Here is a 15,232-nt window from a genome sequence, read left to right on the forward strand (position 1 = left end):
CTTCTAAAGGTGAATCAAATGGACAATTCCATTTGTCTCTGTGCCTCTCTATTTTAAAGCTGGAAGATGTAGCCTTAGGGTATCTAATTCCATAGATAGTAGACAAAAACAGAAAGGAAAAGAGAACTGTCTTAGACTTTCATTAAAGCCTTGAATAAGACATAGTCTCTGCCTCAAGAGGAGGGACACATATGTGTAAACCATCGTTCCATTATCACATAATAATGGGCATGTACAAGTTTTGTGAAAGCCCAGGGAAGGAAGTGACAATCCTTCTTGGTGGATGTGTTAGAGCTGGGTCCTGAAAGTAGGAGTTTACTCAATACAAAAGTGTAATTGGAGTTGAGGAGAGAAGAAGAGAAAAGGGAAAAAAACATCATGTAAGCAAAGGCTTGGAGGTGTGAAAGAACATGGTGTATTCAGGGAGTATTTGAGGAGATACTGGTGGTTTTTCTGGTAACAACACACTTTGTGTAATGAGACAAAGTCAATGATTGCTTGGGTTTTATGGCAGGGCTAACTACATTAACAACCAACCAACAAATACCAGTGGATTAATAGAGTAGACTTTCATTTCTCACTCACTTCCCAGCACAATACAGGTTGGCAGGGGAGTTAGGCTCCAGGCAGTCATTCGGAGACCCAGGTGCCTTCCATCTTCTGCTTCTGTCCTCCCCTTAGTTCCTCAAGTCTTTGCCACTCATCTGGAGGTTGGGGAAAGAGAATGAGGATCAGGCACGCATAGCAAGTTTAAAGGTGATGTCTGGAAGTTGTGTACATCGCTCCTGTCCATATTTATGCCTTTGGCTAGAACTTAGCCACCCAGTCACACTCAACTGCAAGGGGTCCAGGGAGTTAGAGGCTAAGGGGAGAACACATTGTTAAGCAGAACAGTGTCTACCACAGCATTGTGTCTGGAGAACAGAAGGATGGAGAGCATGAGGGCTTTATGCATACAGGATAGAACCTGATGAACGTGTTCTAGCTTCCCTAGGGGACAAGCGTGTAATAAAGGGGTCAGGGAGGGCTCTAGGTGAGAGGTACCCTGTGGCCACACTCCTTGAGGAAAAGAAGATGAATGATTCTATCTGAAAGGTGTTTGTACTCAGACAGAAGAAAATCTGCTCCAGCCATGAGAAAATGGACAAAAAATCACTCTAGCTCAGCTCTTAAAATGGGAGCAAAAGAAACCCAGCCAAGTAGACAACTTACAGCCCCAACATTTAGAAAGCACCATGTGGTTTACTGTATGCTCACACACAAGGTTCTCAGCTGATCCTCACAAAGGAGGAGGACCTGGTTGAAAATTATCCCTGTTTTAGAAGTGGAAAAATGTATGCTCAGAGATGTTAAATAAGTTGCCAAGGGTTGCACAGTAAGTAAGAGCTGCATCTGCCACTGAAACCCACATTGTGTTCTTTCCACAGTTTCACCAACCGTCCTCTGTGTAGCAGAGATACTGACCCCACTTTGGCAAGCTGACCCAGATCCAGCCCTGGACTGGAGGCCAGGATCTTAGGGAAGCTCTCCTCTATCAGCCAGCCCTCTGTTTGCCTGACTTCTGGAATCAGTGAACCAGCTCCTCATCCAGAGAGCACGTACATGTTAGCTGTCAAACAGCGCGTGCCGCATCTGACAACCCTAATATCACTGTTTGTATTATCAGACAATTACCAGCCGAGCTCGTATTCATAATTTGACTAACAACTCGCGACAATGATTATTTTTCCTTTTCTGGCAAAACAAATATAGCAGCGTTTTCTTTTCAGCATCAGCGCTGATGCTCCTTGGCACTCTATCAGCTGAAGGATTTTTTTTTTTTTTCCAAAAAAAAAAAATGTTAGTCGTACTCCCCCACATCTCGCTAACTTTACAGTCCCCCGTGGCATCTGTGTGCAGTGAACTGAGCTGTTGAGACTAAATGTAATTTGCAATCAAGCTTCTGTTAACATGGAAATGTACCGGCTGGTCTGCTGCAATATGGGTTCTCATTCTGTCTAGCATATGGTTGCATTAAATCCAGTCTCCAGAATGTCTCTTGTTACCACATTGTCAATCCGTGCAGAGCAGAGAACCCTAAAAAACCACTAAAGGAACATATTTTTGGAATTGGCTCTTCTATTGGATCTTGACGAGAGCTGTCCAAAGACATACTTGGTTACTTGAAATGAACTAGCCCTGTCAGATCTCTGCACACACACACAGAGACGCGCAGTAAACTTGAAAACTGGCTTCATGCTCTGTAGTCGTAAGCACAGGGATTGCGCTGGAAGACAAAGGAAAGGCGGCGAAGGTGAAGGAGGACAAAGGAAAGGCGAAGGTGAAGGACTCAGCTTCACCAGATACACTTGAGACTCCTGTATAGGCTTTTTCTTGGTATCTCAATATTTAAGGCCCAGAAAGTTAGAGTTGGACGGGACGTAAGTTGTCTTTGTGGCTAGAAGCATAGGCTTCTGACGTGGATGGACTTAAGCTTGAATCCTGACCCCAGCCCTCCCTAGCCTGGTGACTGTGGGCACATTTCGAAGCTTTGTGTGCCTCAGTTACTTCATCTGTAAAATGGAGTGGATGAAGGGTACCCTGACAGCTTACAGCATTTTAGGGGATTAAATGCCTCCACACAGCACTTACATCAACAAATCATTGCTATGACTTAGTATTAATTACCTCTTCCTCACCATCCCTATTCCCAAATCTGATGCTTAAATGCCTCCCACAACATCACCACTATTATTCTCCTTCTCTTGTCTTGCACCTTGCTGATGTCCAGAATGTCAGCCTCTTCTAAGGCAGCCCATTCTTTTCCGTACAATTCAGTTAAATGGTTTTTTCCACCTTGAGCCTTTCTTTTGGGACACATAGAAAAAGCCTAATTCGGTGGCAGTCCTTCAGGTATTTCAAGAGGGTAATCATGCACTCTGTAAGTATTCTGCAGTTTCATTTGGCACCTTTCATTTCTCCTCTGGATTACGCAGTTTTGCATCCCCTTCCTAGGCAGGCCCCTCCTCTCTAACTCGCCTGGGTATGTCCATGCCAATCTTGATTTCTGCAGCCCAGGCCAAGCACCGTGTTTGCAGCTCCTGTGTCACCAGCTTGGTCCTACCTGGTGATGAGTAAGGATTTGCCTGATTCCTTTAACACAGCTCAAACGTGGACCTATTTGCACACAAGTACATCAAGCTTTATAAAATAGACTCTCCTTGAAAAATTAACAAATGGCAGTTTTCAACAAACCATACTTTAAATTCGACGGAGGGAAGAGCTGCATGCCTACAGGTCTCTGTATCATGTTGCAGGAGAAAATCCTTTTTTCAAGGAAGTAATCGCCCGCCTTAAACATCTATTCTGTAAATCTAAAGTTCTGTAGGTTTTATTGAATGTATTTTAAGTAAGAAACACACACACAAGGTGCACTGTATCTCACCAAAGAGATAGGATGCAATATCCTCCAACATTTAAAGGGCACTTTGGGAAGTCAAGGGAAAGTGGAGGGGAAGACATTCTAGCCATTCATTCATTCATTCATTTGTTTCAAAACTATTTGTGTGCCAGACACAGTGTTAGGCACCAGGCGTGTTTCTAACAAGCTGCTCTTGCCACCAGGAAGCTAGAAGGCAGTTTTAAGCCAATTAAGATATGCCAAGTGCAGCGTGTTGTGGGGCCATCTCACCTAATCTTGAGTAGCTCAAAATCCAGGAACAGGGATAAACATGATAGGAAAATAATTACATGACTGTGGAATAAGTGTTACATTTAAAGACTGTACAAGCAGTCTACATTTAAAGACTGCTCTGAGCACTTTGAGAAGAGAATTTGTTCATCAAATATTTTATTGAGCATTCAGTGTTACTGGATCTACAATGAAGAGCAAAACACACTCCTTGAAATTTACCAACGTTACAGTCTCAAGTATTTGTGTGTGTGGTCTTAAATCAAGTACATACACTATATTTTTTATTGATTGATTACTTTAAAGAGCTGTGATAAGTGTAATGAGTGTAATGAAGGAAGAGAACAGGATTCTAGTGGACAATTAGTTGGGGCCCTGATTGGAGAAGTCAATGGGATATCAAGGATTTCCCCTCCAAGTGGTATTTAAGTGGAGACCTGAGAGATAAATTGCAATCAGGATGAGAAAGATGGAGAGAAGCACCTGTGCAAAGACCTGACCGAGGGACCAAGTTTAAAGAGTTTGAGGAACTAGGGGAAACAGGGTGACAGAAAGGAGGTGGTCAGGAATGACTTTGCTGAACAGGTGGCCCCACTAAGGAAGACTTAGCATGTGCAGAGGAAAGACAAGTCATTTCAGGCAGGACGGGCAGCACATACAGAGGACATATCCAGGTCTGGCAGAAGCTCCTTCCATCTTTGTGGTGATGGGAGGTGGTGGTGAGATGTTCAGGGAATGTGCAGAAATGGAGAGGAAAGCTGGGCCAGATCATAAATGGCTTTAAAAACTACATCAAGGGATTGATTATACCTGCAGACCCCACAAAAGCACTGAAGATATGCTAGATTATCTTCATTTTATTTTTTTAAAGCCTGTCTCCCATGCTTGTGCGTAAGAAGAGGGCAGAGGAATGCCTTCTGTATCTCTAGATCCTACCTCCTGCCCCCATTTTCAATGATGGGTGATTAAGTTAAATTCTATCCCTCCTTGCCACTTTGTTCCCAGCTCTGATTTGTGATCTGTGGAAGCTTTCATTTTGCCATTCTCTGATTCTTGTTGTAGTGACATTGTGCTATGGTCTCTTGATATGAGTGAGGGAACAGCAGCTCCTGAAGACCGCGGAGACTCTAACTCAACCCTGCATGGTGCTTGCAACCTGCTCCTGCATTCTGACAGGAAGGTTTCACCCAAAGGTGTGAAGGATGAATCACCCCATGATGCAGATTATTTTCGGCTGCCAGTTGGCCATCCCTTATTGAGATCACAGAACTCAGAGGCTTGTGAGACTGTTTAGCCCAGCGCTCAGGCTCAGCGGAGAAACTCATTAGCTCTATTTAATTAGAGAAACCAAACACTTCCAAACCTACTTTAATGTCAGCAGCCTACTTCCCACCACCTCATTAATATACTTTTAAAAACTTTCACCTTTAATGTGGCAATGATTTTCTTAATTCTTTCAGTATTAGAACTCCACAGATTTAAGGTATTTAGCTAGAGAACAAGTAGAAAAATTACACAAGTGATAGTCACGATTCTTTGAACCAGTATCTTTTGGTTATTACTAAATATGAGATTTTTAAACTCGATTTTCATGTATAGCCTAGATGAAGGTTGTTGTTCTGGTTTAATCCTATAATATTGCAAATTTTAGGATCATCTTTTATTTATTTTTTTTTTTTTTTTTGAGACGGAGTCTTGCTCTGTCGCCCAGGCTGGAGTGCAGTGGCCGGATCTCAGCTCACTGCAAGCTCCGCCTCCCGGGTTCCTGCCATTCTCCTGCCTCAGCCTCCCGAGTAGCTGGGACTACAGGTGCCCGCCGCCACCTCGCCCGGCTAGTTTTTTTTGTATATGTTAGTAGAGACGGAGTTTCACCGGGTTAGCCAGGATGATCTCGATCTCCTGACTTCGTGATTTGCCCGTCTCGGCCTCCCAAAGTGTTGGGATTACAGGCTTGAGCCACCGCACCCGGCCAGGATCATCTTTTTTTATATAGAATTTTACATTTTCCAAAAGGTTTTCCATCCATCAGATGATTCCCACAAAACACTGAAACAAAGTAGGAGCCACTGATAATATCTCCATTTTCCAGATGAGGAAGTCTGGGCTGAGCGTAGTCGAAGGATTTCTTCGAATGACAGCTCTATGCTTCAAGGTTGACAATGAGGACACAAATTTCAGGCCCAAGTGGCTTGAGATACTGCCTGTCGATGATAAATAGGGATGTTAGGAGGAGAAGATGGTTGTCTGAGAAAAGTGACAAATTCAGAGTAGGATGTGCTAAATTGCAGCTGACTAGAGAGCTGGAAGCTGGATGCATATTTGTATGGCTCTGTCATACAAAAGCTGCTCCAATGCTGTGTAAGTGTGGTCTCTCAACCTGGAGGAGGCCAACATTTTTCTTGAGTCAGAATCTTTTCCAGGTAGCCTGAGAGCCCACAGTTAGGAAGTAGTTTCTTAATCCATCCTAGATACCTCTTTGTAATCCCTTGGTCTTTTACTCAAGCTGACCCCAACCCAGACTTAGGTGTAGGTGATACTGATTTCGTAACATACTTTCATATCTGTTACCTCAATTGATTCCCACAGCACTCCTGTGAGATCTGAATTCTGGTCTCTGTCAAATCTACTAGAAAATGGGACTCTGTTAAGATGCAGGGTTTTCCAGTAGGAAACAGCTAATGGTGGCATACTGGGGACTTGAAGCTTGGGCCTCTCTCTCCAACAGCATGACTTGTTCAATCATTTCCAGTGAAACTCCCCCAAACACTTTACTTTCCTCTTCCCTTTCCTCTCTGTGTAGCTTCCTACTTTAGGATCTTCAGGAACTCTTCCCACAGTCTATTGACCAGACCTGCTTTCTGGAAACATTCTTATGTCAGTCATACATGTTTTACTATGATTTTAAAACTTTGAGCTCTCTGTTAAAAGTATACTTATTCTCATTATTGTCTTCTCCCTGCTCACTATAACAAATACTTCTTGAGCCCTTGCTATGCTCTTGACCCTGGGAGTACAAAGATGAACAATCAGACATCACCTACATCCTCCTGGATTTAATATGGTTGTGGCAAGAAAGCTTTGTTTCCTATAAGTGGGCTTCAGAGATCCACATAACTTACAGGCAAACCATTTGTTCCTGCAATTTCAAGGTATTTTTAACCTTTAATTGTGGGTTTAGGAATATTTAGCCAAATACTCCTCCAGGTGACATATAGGCAATGAAGAGGAAACAGTACATAAAATAGTGATGTGACTTCACATTTTTGAAACAAAGAGGCAGGTGGTTCTGCTGTCAAACTGAGCATTAAAATGTAACTGGGGGTGTAGGTGTGGGAGTTTCTCAATAGCCCTGGAAACAGCCAATATTTTGGTAGGTTCACACGATTTTCTCTTTTAATAAAGGGGATTACTTGCATCTTATTACAGGACTAAACAGTGAAGCCAGGAAATAGTACAAGTTTCCTACCGGTTTTTGTTGAAATTTTGGAACAGATCATTACAGAACTGATTCATGGGCATTTTGGAGAAAAGGCACCGATTACTAGAAGTTAATAGAAGTTTACCATAAACAGGTTGTGTTAGACACACCCCATTGCCTTTTCTTATTATGCCACGCCATGGGTAAATCTGCAGGATGAGGAAGTTTTAGCAGTGGACTTAACACGACCTCTTGTGATGTGATTGCATATAAGCAGGTGAAATATGGGCAGGGTCATGTCTTACACACTGGTTTCATGAGCAGGTGGATAAAAATGACTCTTGAGCATGCTAACTGTTCCATATAAGCTAGAAGGAGGTTTTTGGTGAGGACTAGAAGCCTTTTATTCTGTTCAATATTTGTTGTTAATTACTTGAAAGATTATCTGGAAGAGGGAATGCCCGGGTATAAAAATGACACCAGCCAGGCGTGGTGGCTCACGCCTGTAATCCCAGCACTTTGGGAGGCTGAGGTGGGCGGATCATGAGGTCAAGAGATTGAGACCATCCTGGCCAACATGGTGAAACCCTGTCTCTACTAAAAATACAAAAATTAGCCAGGCGTGGTGGCAGGCGCCTGTAGTGCCAGCTACTTGGGAGGCTGAGGCAGGAGAATCGCTTGAACCTGGAAGGCGGAGGTTACGGTGAGCTATCACGCCACTGCACTCCAGCCTGGCAACAGAGGGAGACTCCATCAAAAAAAAAAAAAAAAACAAAACAAAACAAAAAAAAACGGACACCAAACTAAAACAAAAATCAAATACCATAGACTAACACAAAGAGATGGCATAATATAGTAAGGAGAAAGAGTTCTGGCATTGGAGAGACCTTGCCACTTGTCTCTGACCTCCTGACAGTGAAGTAACATTGAACAGAGGCTTACTGTTTCAAGAGTTCAGTTCCATCACCCATAAGGTAGAGATAGGATTGTTTGTGATTCTGATCAATATGAGAATTGAAAAAGAAGTGTGTCAACACCTAATATCATGCTTGGCACATGTTTTCAATAAATTAATAACAATAACAATAATAACAGCAAATTAATATCTAAAATGATCTAGAACTTCTAGAACACAGGACTGAAATTAATACGATGAAGCAAATCTGAACTTAAGAGATATGTGTGGAGATGATATTGGAGGAATCAGGGCCACATTTATGACACTCGGATTGCTTAACACATGTCAGACACTAAAGAATGTATGTTAATGATGATTTGATTATCTGAGTGTGTTTGGGAAATCACAAAGGCGAATCTTATATTGATATTATATGAGTCTGATATATTCATATATATGAATGGCTGCCATATTGAAGAGAATATGGATATCTTTATTTGCATTTTCCTAACAGAAAGCCAGGCTAAAATGGGTGGTAGTTAAAAGCAGAGAAAATTTGGATAATATTAAAAAATTGTTCTGTAGTAGTCAGAGCGTTACTGTCATGGATCTGTGTGGCTTGTGGAACAGGAGACCGTTCATCACATCAGCCGGTTTTCCTTGTACTGAAAAACCAGGCAGTGTTGGCTGCGTGATGAATGTATTAAAACTTTGTTTATGCATTGCCATTACTAAATATCCATTTTGTGTTGGGCAGTGTGTTAAATGCTGGTGGCCAAAGGATAAAGATGTAACCTCCACCTTCAGTTAGGTCACAGTTAAGAAGAGAAGGTGCCTAAGTCTCTTTGAGGGATCTGCGGAAGACTTAGACAATGAGTAGGAATTTTCCAGGTAGATATTCCACTGAAAGAGAGTAGCCTGTGTCAAGGTTAGAGGTGTGAGACATCATAATGGATTCTCAGAGAGACAAATGTTGCTGGAAGTAGACTTTTCCAGGTGGGCGAGGACCTGCAATGCCCTGTACAGAGTGTCAGGGACTCAGATGCCTTCCCGCTCTATCTGTTGTGTCTTGTACATATCCATGCACTGACCCCACCATATAGTAGTTGCTGTGGGTGCATCTCCTCAACACACTGTAAGTTCCTTGAGGGCAGAGACCATGGTTTATATATTCTTGTATCTTCACTGCTTACCCTGAGCTATCCACAGTTTACATACTAAACAAATCCTAATGAATAAAAACGTAGTTAGATGAAAGCAATATGCATCTCATTTGAAAGGCGAGTTTTGGCATGATTTATGAAGAGGTGTTTGGTTCTTAGAGGTTTCTGAAGCTGCGCTGAATGTAACACCAAGAATCATTTCTAGAGAGCTGTGCCTTCTCCAGAGTACTTCTGCAAATGCTAATGCTATTATTTAGTTCACTGTACACAGGTACTGCACCAAACACTTTTCCTGCCTTATCGTTTAATCTGCACAGCGTCCCTCTTAGGTCCACTTGTATTTTCTCCATTTATTGATAAATAATTTAAGATTTGGAGAGGCTAAGTAACTCACCCAAGGTCATAGAGTCAGGGAGTGACACAGCTGGGACTTGAACCCAGGTCTGTTTGACTCCAGGGCTTGAGTCTTAACCACTACACTATCCACAGGAGGAGGAGAAGAAGGGAAGAGTTATCTAGTGATCCCATCTTCAGGTTAGACCTTTGAGATTCCCTTTGAATTAAAAGAGACTTGCTTGGTTAAAAGAAGCTGACCTCTCCAGAGTCTTCCAGCCCCACATTCTAATATAACCTCTGCTCTAGCAGTGGAGAAAGAGAAAATCTATAGGAGTGGGATGAGTTTAGAGGAGCTGGAGCATCGTGGATGCAGGTGGATATGGCAGCCACCCCTCCCTGTTCTCTGCATGTAGCACTGCTACACCAGCAGATGCAACACTTGGTTAGAGAGCAGAGGAAATTACAAAATAGTCATGGCGGAGGCAGAAAAGAAGTGGAAATGGAGACTCTTCTTGCCTTTGAATGTTTTCTATAGTCTGGGAGACCCATTGGGATGTTTCTTTTTGTTTTTCCTTTCGACTGGGATATCTTCCCTTTGGAAGCCCCTTTGCTTCTAAGAAGTTCTGGAGGCCAGCCCAGGTCCACAGGTAAGGAGGCTAGGACGTACCTCTTAGTTATATCCTAGAAGAGAGGGAAAAGTGACCTGCAGGTCTCCCGGACTGAAAAGCGCAGTGCTGTCCAGTGGAACCCAGGGAAGATACTGACTTTAAAAGCAAGCATGGAATGAGTGGCTGACTTTTGCTTGTTGCTTGAGTCTGGCAGATGGGGGTGGGCAGGAGGTTAAGAAACTTCAGCAGACGCCAGCAGTCTGTGGATGTGGGTGGCCATTCTTCCTAAGTGCTGACAAGAGGGTCACCTTGCACTTGTGAAGATAAAATTCAAAGCCAAGTTTCTCTGTCTTGGAACACAGAACAGCATAACCCTTTCTCGGTCTTCGAGAGGAATGTTTTCAAAAAGTAGCAGCATAGAGGGAATACAAGGCTGCCTAAGGTTCTGATTCACAGATGTAAATTCTGCCCCGTCAATAAGTCTTGGTGTTTGTAGGATTTGTTTGCAAGGACAAAGATGAAAGGCAAGTTGCTATAAAACCTTTCCGCTCCCTCCTGATTGGTAAGCAAAAATGTCCACACACTGCCATCTGGTGGGCACTACTGGTCACTGTCGTTTTAATAAGAAAGTTTGAAGTTTACTCTAAACTTAGAAGGGGCCAGGCAACTAATGACTAGTTTTGAGCAAAACAGCAACGTATAAAACACAGTTCCTGGCTGCGAAGGGCTCACAGTCTACCGGTCTTCAGCAAAACAGCAACGTATAAAACCCAGTTCCTGACTGTGAAGGGCTCACAGTCTAATGGAAGAAACAGACCTCCCCAACGTGTCGTTATAACTGAATAAGCGCTATTTTAAGGAAAGGTGCTGAGTGTTATCAAAGCAGAGGACCTCTCTCTGGGAGTTTAGGGAGAAGCACCTTTGAGCTGCGTCTGGAAGTATGCCTTGCACTGGAGAAAAGGAGGAGAAAGTTTATTTTAAACACAGGGAACATTATGGGGCATTGCATAGTGTGAGTTTTTAGTTCAGCCTGGCTGGTAGGTAAGGAGCATGGAAAGAAGCTATAGACAAAAGGCTGGGAAAAGTTTAAACCAGACCATGAGAGGCCTTCAATGCCTGACTTAGGCAATGAATCAATCAGCTGTAGATTATGTAGCCAGAATATAAAGGAATCAGATCTGGGTGGTAAAGCAATATGAAAAACAATTGTCTGTACACATGCTTTTCAAACATTTGGAATTCTCTCATTACTTGAAATCACCTGTGGAAACCCATTATGTGAAATAGGTAAAACCGTCGTTCTTCTGGTCAAAGCAGAAGTGGGGATTCAGAGCCTGAAGCACTTCTGCCATCCCATTCCTCCCATTCCTGCCACATGCGGATGCCTTTGGGTAGCGCCTAAGGCTCAGCAGAATCTTGCTTGACACGGCTGCTGTGGGCGATTGCTTCCCTAATGTGACTGTCTCTGCTCTGGTGTTAGCAACTGCTTCGTCCTGTCCCTCCTATGCCATAGGTGTCCATAAAGGAGGTTCTAGATCTTTTCCTACGTCAGCGCTGTTCTCAAGATTCCACTTATGGTCATCTCTATCTTATTAATAAATTAACTTTTCCAAACAATCTATGTTACCTGGTCTCTGGCCCCTCGCTTTATATTGCTAACGGGCATATGCAGGGAGGTGGATAGAAAGGAGCCATCTCGCAGTGTCTGTTAATCATCACCGTATGTTGCCTAAGGTATTATTTCACGTTAAGTATCTACGGCATGTGTGTAGCACAGATACTCTGTGATGGAGTTATGAGAAGTTGTTTGGTCTTACTCAGGGCACGAAAGTTGTTGCTTTCATTCCAAGAACAGCACTCTGAGAAAGCATTCAAGAACCTCTGAAGAGTGGCTGAATTCTCAAGATATCTAGGACTTTCTGTTCTGTGAAGACATGGAGCTTCTAGATGCTATTTGCCACCAGAAGAGAGATGTCAATCTAAGAATTGATGAAGAGTGACCGGTCCCCTGATGGGCAAAGACTGTCTCGTTCCAGCCAGCGTGGTTATCTTCTGCCCTCTTCAGAACAACACTTTTAGATGCAAAACACAAATTCCACCCACCAAACAGCATTTCCTCTCATTCTTTCTCTTGTTCCTTGTCTTTACTCACGCCTTGCCCACTCTCTCTGCATGGTGGGGTCAGTTTGCTCTCACTTTCCCACACTAACTTCTCTGTTTCGAGCCTGTGTCCGGAACTGCCTCCTTCTTGCCATCTGGTAGCTGACATCTGCCACATCTTTCCAACCAGAGCCCCCATCTTTTCTTGGAGGCCTTAAAAAAAAAAAAAAAGATGTTAACTTTCATTGCATGACTTTTCCCAGTACATGATTATGTACAGTGTTTTCCACATGGTTGAAATAACTACTTTAGCATCGACTCTTGCCTACATTACTTAGGTTAATTGTTCTTTTCCTGATAGCACACCGACCAGTGTCCTTTGATGTACCCAGTGCCAAATTCGATAAACAACAACTCAGAATATTACACTTTATAACTAATGAGTTGGGGCTGTTCTATGTTTTATTAGAGCAAATGGAAATGCAATTCCGCTTACCGCCTTTGATGAAGAGCAGCAAAGTGGAAGTGACTTTGTGAACTTGCAGGCTTTGTATGGATTTCTTTTTTTGAGACAGAGTCTTGCTCTGTCGCCCAGCCTGGAGTGCAGTGGCACGATCTTGGCTCACTGCAACCTCCACCTCCTAGGTTCAAGCAATTCTCAAGCCTCAGCTTCCTGAGTAGCTGGGATTACAGGCACACAGTACCACACCGGGCAAATTTTTGTATTTTCAGTAGAGGCGGGGTTTTACCACGTTGGTCAGGCTGGTCTTGAACTCCTGACCTCGTGATCCACTCACCTCGGCCTCCCAAAGTGCTGGGATTACAGGTATGAGCCACCGCGCCCAGACCTTTGTATGAATTTCTACTGTTTATTTACCTGCTTCAGCGGAGACTGCTCATTTTCACGGCCGTTTCCCTTCATAAAACCGTTAACTCCTTGAAGGAAGGAAATGACAGTGCGGGGCTTGGGACCAGGATCACAGTACATGATCAATAACTACTTTTTAAATGAATTTTCAATAGAGTTATAAGGATTCATCTGGGTACTGAAGACATTTGGGACCTCAGTGAAGTTTCTCCAAGACCAGATGGTCACACTGATTTTTTGGAATCGTTTTGAATAAAAACGAGCGAGGTGGTGAGCTCAATGCAAAGCTCTCCGCGTACTGTCTGGTATTGTTCAGCCAGCTCCATGGCTCCCTGAGGGCAGAGATGAGCAGATGTGAATGGAGAAAGCCAGGTGGGATGATGTTATAACATTTCTCCTACAGCCCCGAATCCCCCAACTCCTGCCTGTGTGACCTGAGTAAGACTCAGCGCACGACGTCGGTGTTCCCATCTGTGCAATGAAGGAATTGATCCCCCAGGATCTTCCATTTCTGACAATGCTTTGGATTTCATTGGTTTTGTCACACGTACTCCCCAAAAGCCTCCGTCTTTGGATAAGTGATTAAAACTGCTGAGTAATTTTCAATCAATAAAAGTTCAGTGCTGGCTCTCATATTCTTCCAAAGATGTTTGTGCAAAGACCTGTGCCTAACAATTCAGATGACAAGCACACCTCCAAAGTGAGTCCCTTAACACCACTTGTCCTTGGGGTTTCAATAAGCTCAGTCATTCAGAAAAGCAAGTGAGTTTTGCAGATATAAGATACTGTATTATTAGAAACTCACCAATATAGAAAAAGCTGATGTGGGTTGGGAGATAGAGCTGATATCCCAGCAACAGTCTTCTTACTTCATAATCTAAGTATATCAGAGATGTATTTTGGAGACACAAATTTGACCCTAAATATAGCTAAAACCATGCTCTTGCAAAGGGCTTTGGTGTAAGATATTACTTTGTGCTTAATTATTGAGGCTGTTAAACTCCTTAGGTTTCTCTTTCTCACAACCAAAGGAGTTTAACGGCCTCAGTAATTAAGCACAAAGTAATAATATCTTACACCAAAGCCCTTTGCAGAAAGAGAAACCTGGCCGGGTACGGTGGCTCATGCCTGTAATCCCAGAACTTTGCGAGGCCGAGGCAGGTGGATCACCTAAGGTCAAGAGTTTGAGACCAGCCTGACCAATATGGTGAAACCCTGTCTCTACTGAAAATACAAAAATTAGCCAGGTGTGGTGGCATGCCCCTGTAGTTCCAGATACTCAGGAGGCTGAGACAGGAGAATTGCTTGAACCTGAGAGGTGGAGGTTGCAGTGAGCCGAGATCGCGCCAGTGGACTCCAGCCTGGGTGACAGAGCATGACTCCATCTTAAAAAAAAAAAAAAAAAAGATTACTTGATCCTCCAGTGTATATCAAGTAACGGAGGATTTACTTTAAGGACATACTTGTGAAATAGGCCTCTCTGTCTTTACTGGAAGTCGGGCAAACCTTAACCGTTAGCCCTTACAGAACCTGGAATGGGAATGTGGTCTGGATTGAGCAGATGTGCTTGGCTTGATCTGCTCTAGGGACTGCAGGAGCCAGAGCACAAGGCTCTTGTTCTTGTGCTTCATTTTCCATGTGACTCAACTACTCTGTCAGTTTCTGCTTCCCTTAGAATCTGTTCTTTTTATGTTTACAAGGTGAACTGTTTACTTCATTTTACAAAATCTGGAGAGAAATGGTCTGAGGCTATGTTTAATTATCATAGTCCATTGAGGAGTTTTCCTTCAAGTCACACCGTCGTTGCTGATTATCCTATATTTTGGCAACTCTTGGGCCATGGGCACTTCCTAGTCCAATCAGCTTTGGCCAGAAGCAAGTTCAACCATATAGACATGATTATCTCCAAATTAGAGGGAACTCCCAGCTCCAAGTGAAGGGGACGTGTGGGCAGTTTCCTTTAGAAAGGGATGTGTGATGGTGGGACAGACGTGTGTGCTGCAGTAGGAATGTTTCATTTGGCAGAGAGAAAACCTAAGAAAAAGTAGGATTGCTACCCGCCATTATTATTAAACAGTAGGATTGCTACCCACCATTATTATTAAACAGTAGGATTGCTACCCTCCATTATTATTAAACAGTAGGATTGCTACCCGCCATTATTATTAAAC

The sequence above is a fragment of the Piliocolobus tephrosceles genome, chromosome 2 (assembly GCF_002776525.5).
Source record: "Piliocolobus tephrosceles isolate RC106 chromosome 2, ASM277652v3, whole genome shotgun sequence".
In the NCBI taxonomy this organism is placed as follows: domain Eukaryota; kingdom Metazoa; phylum Chordata; class Mammalia; order Primates; family Cercopithecidae; genus Piliocolobus; species Piliocolobus tephrosceles.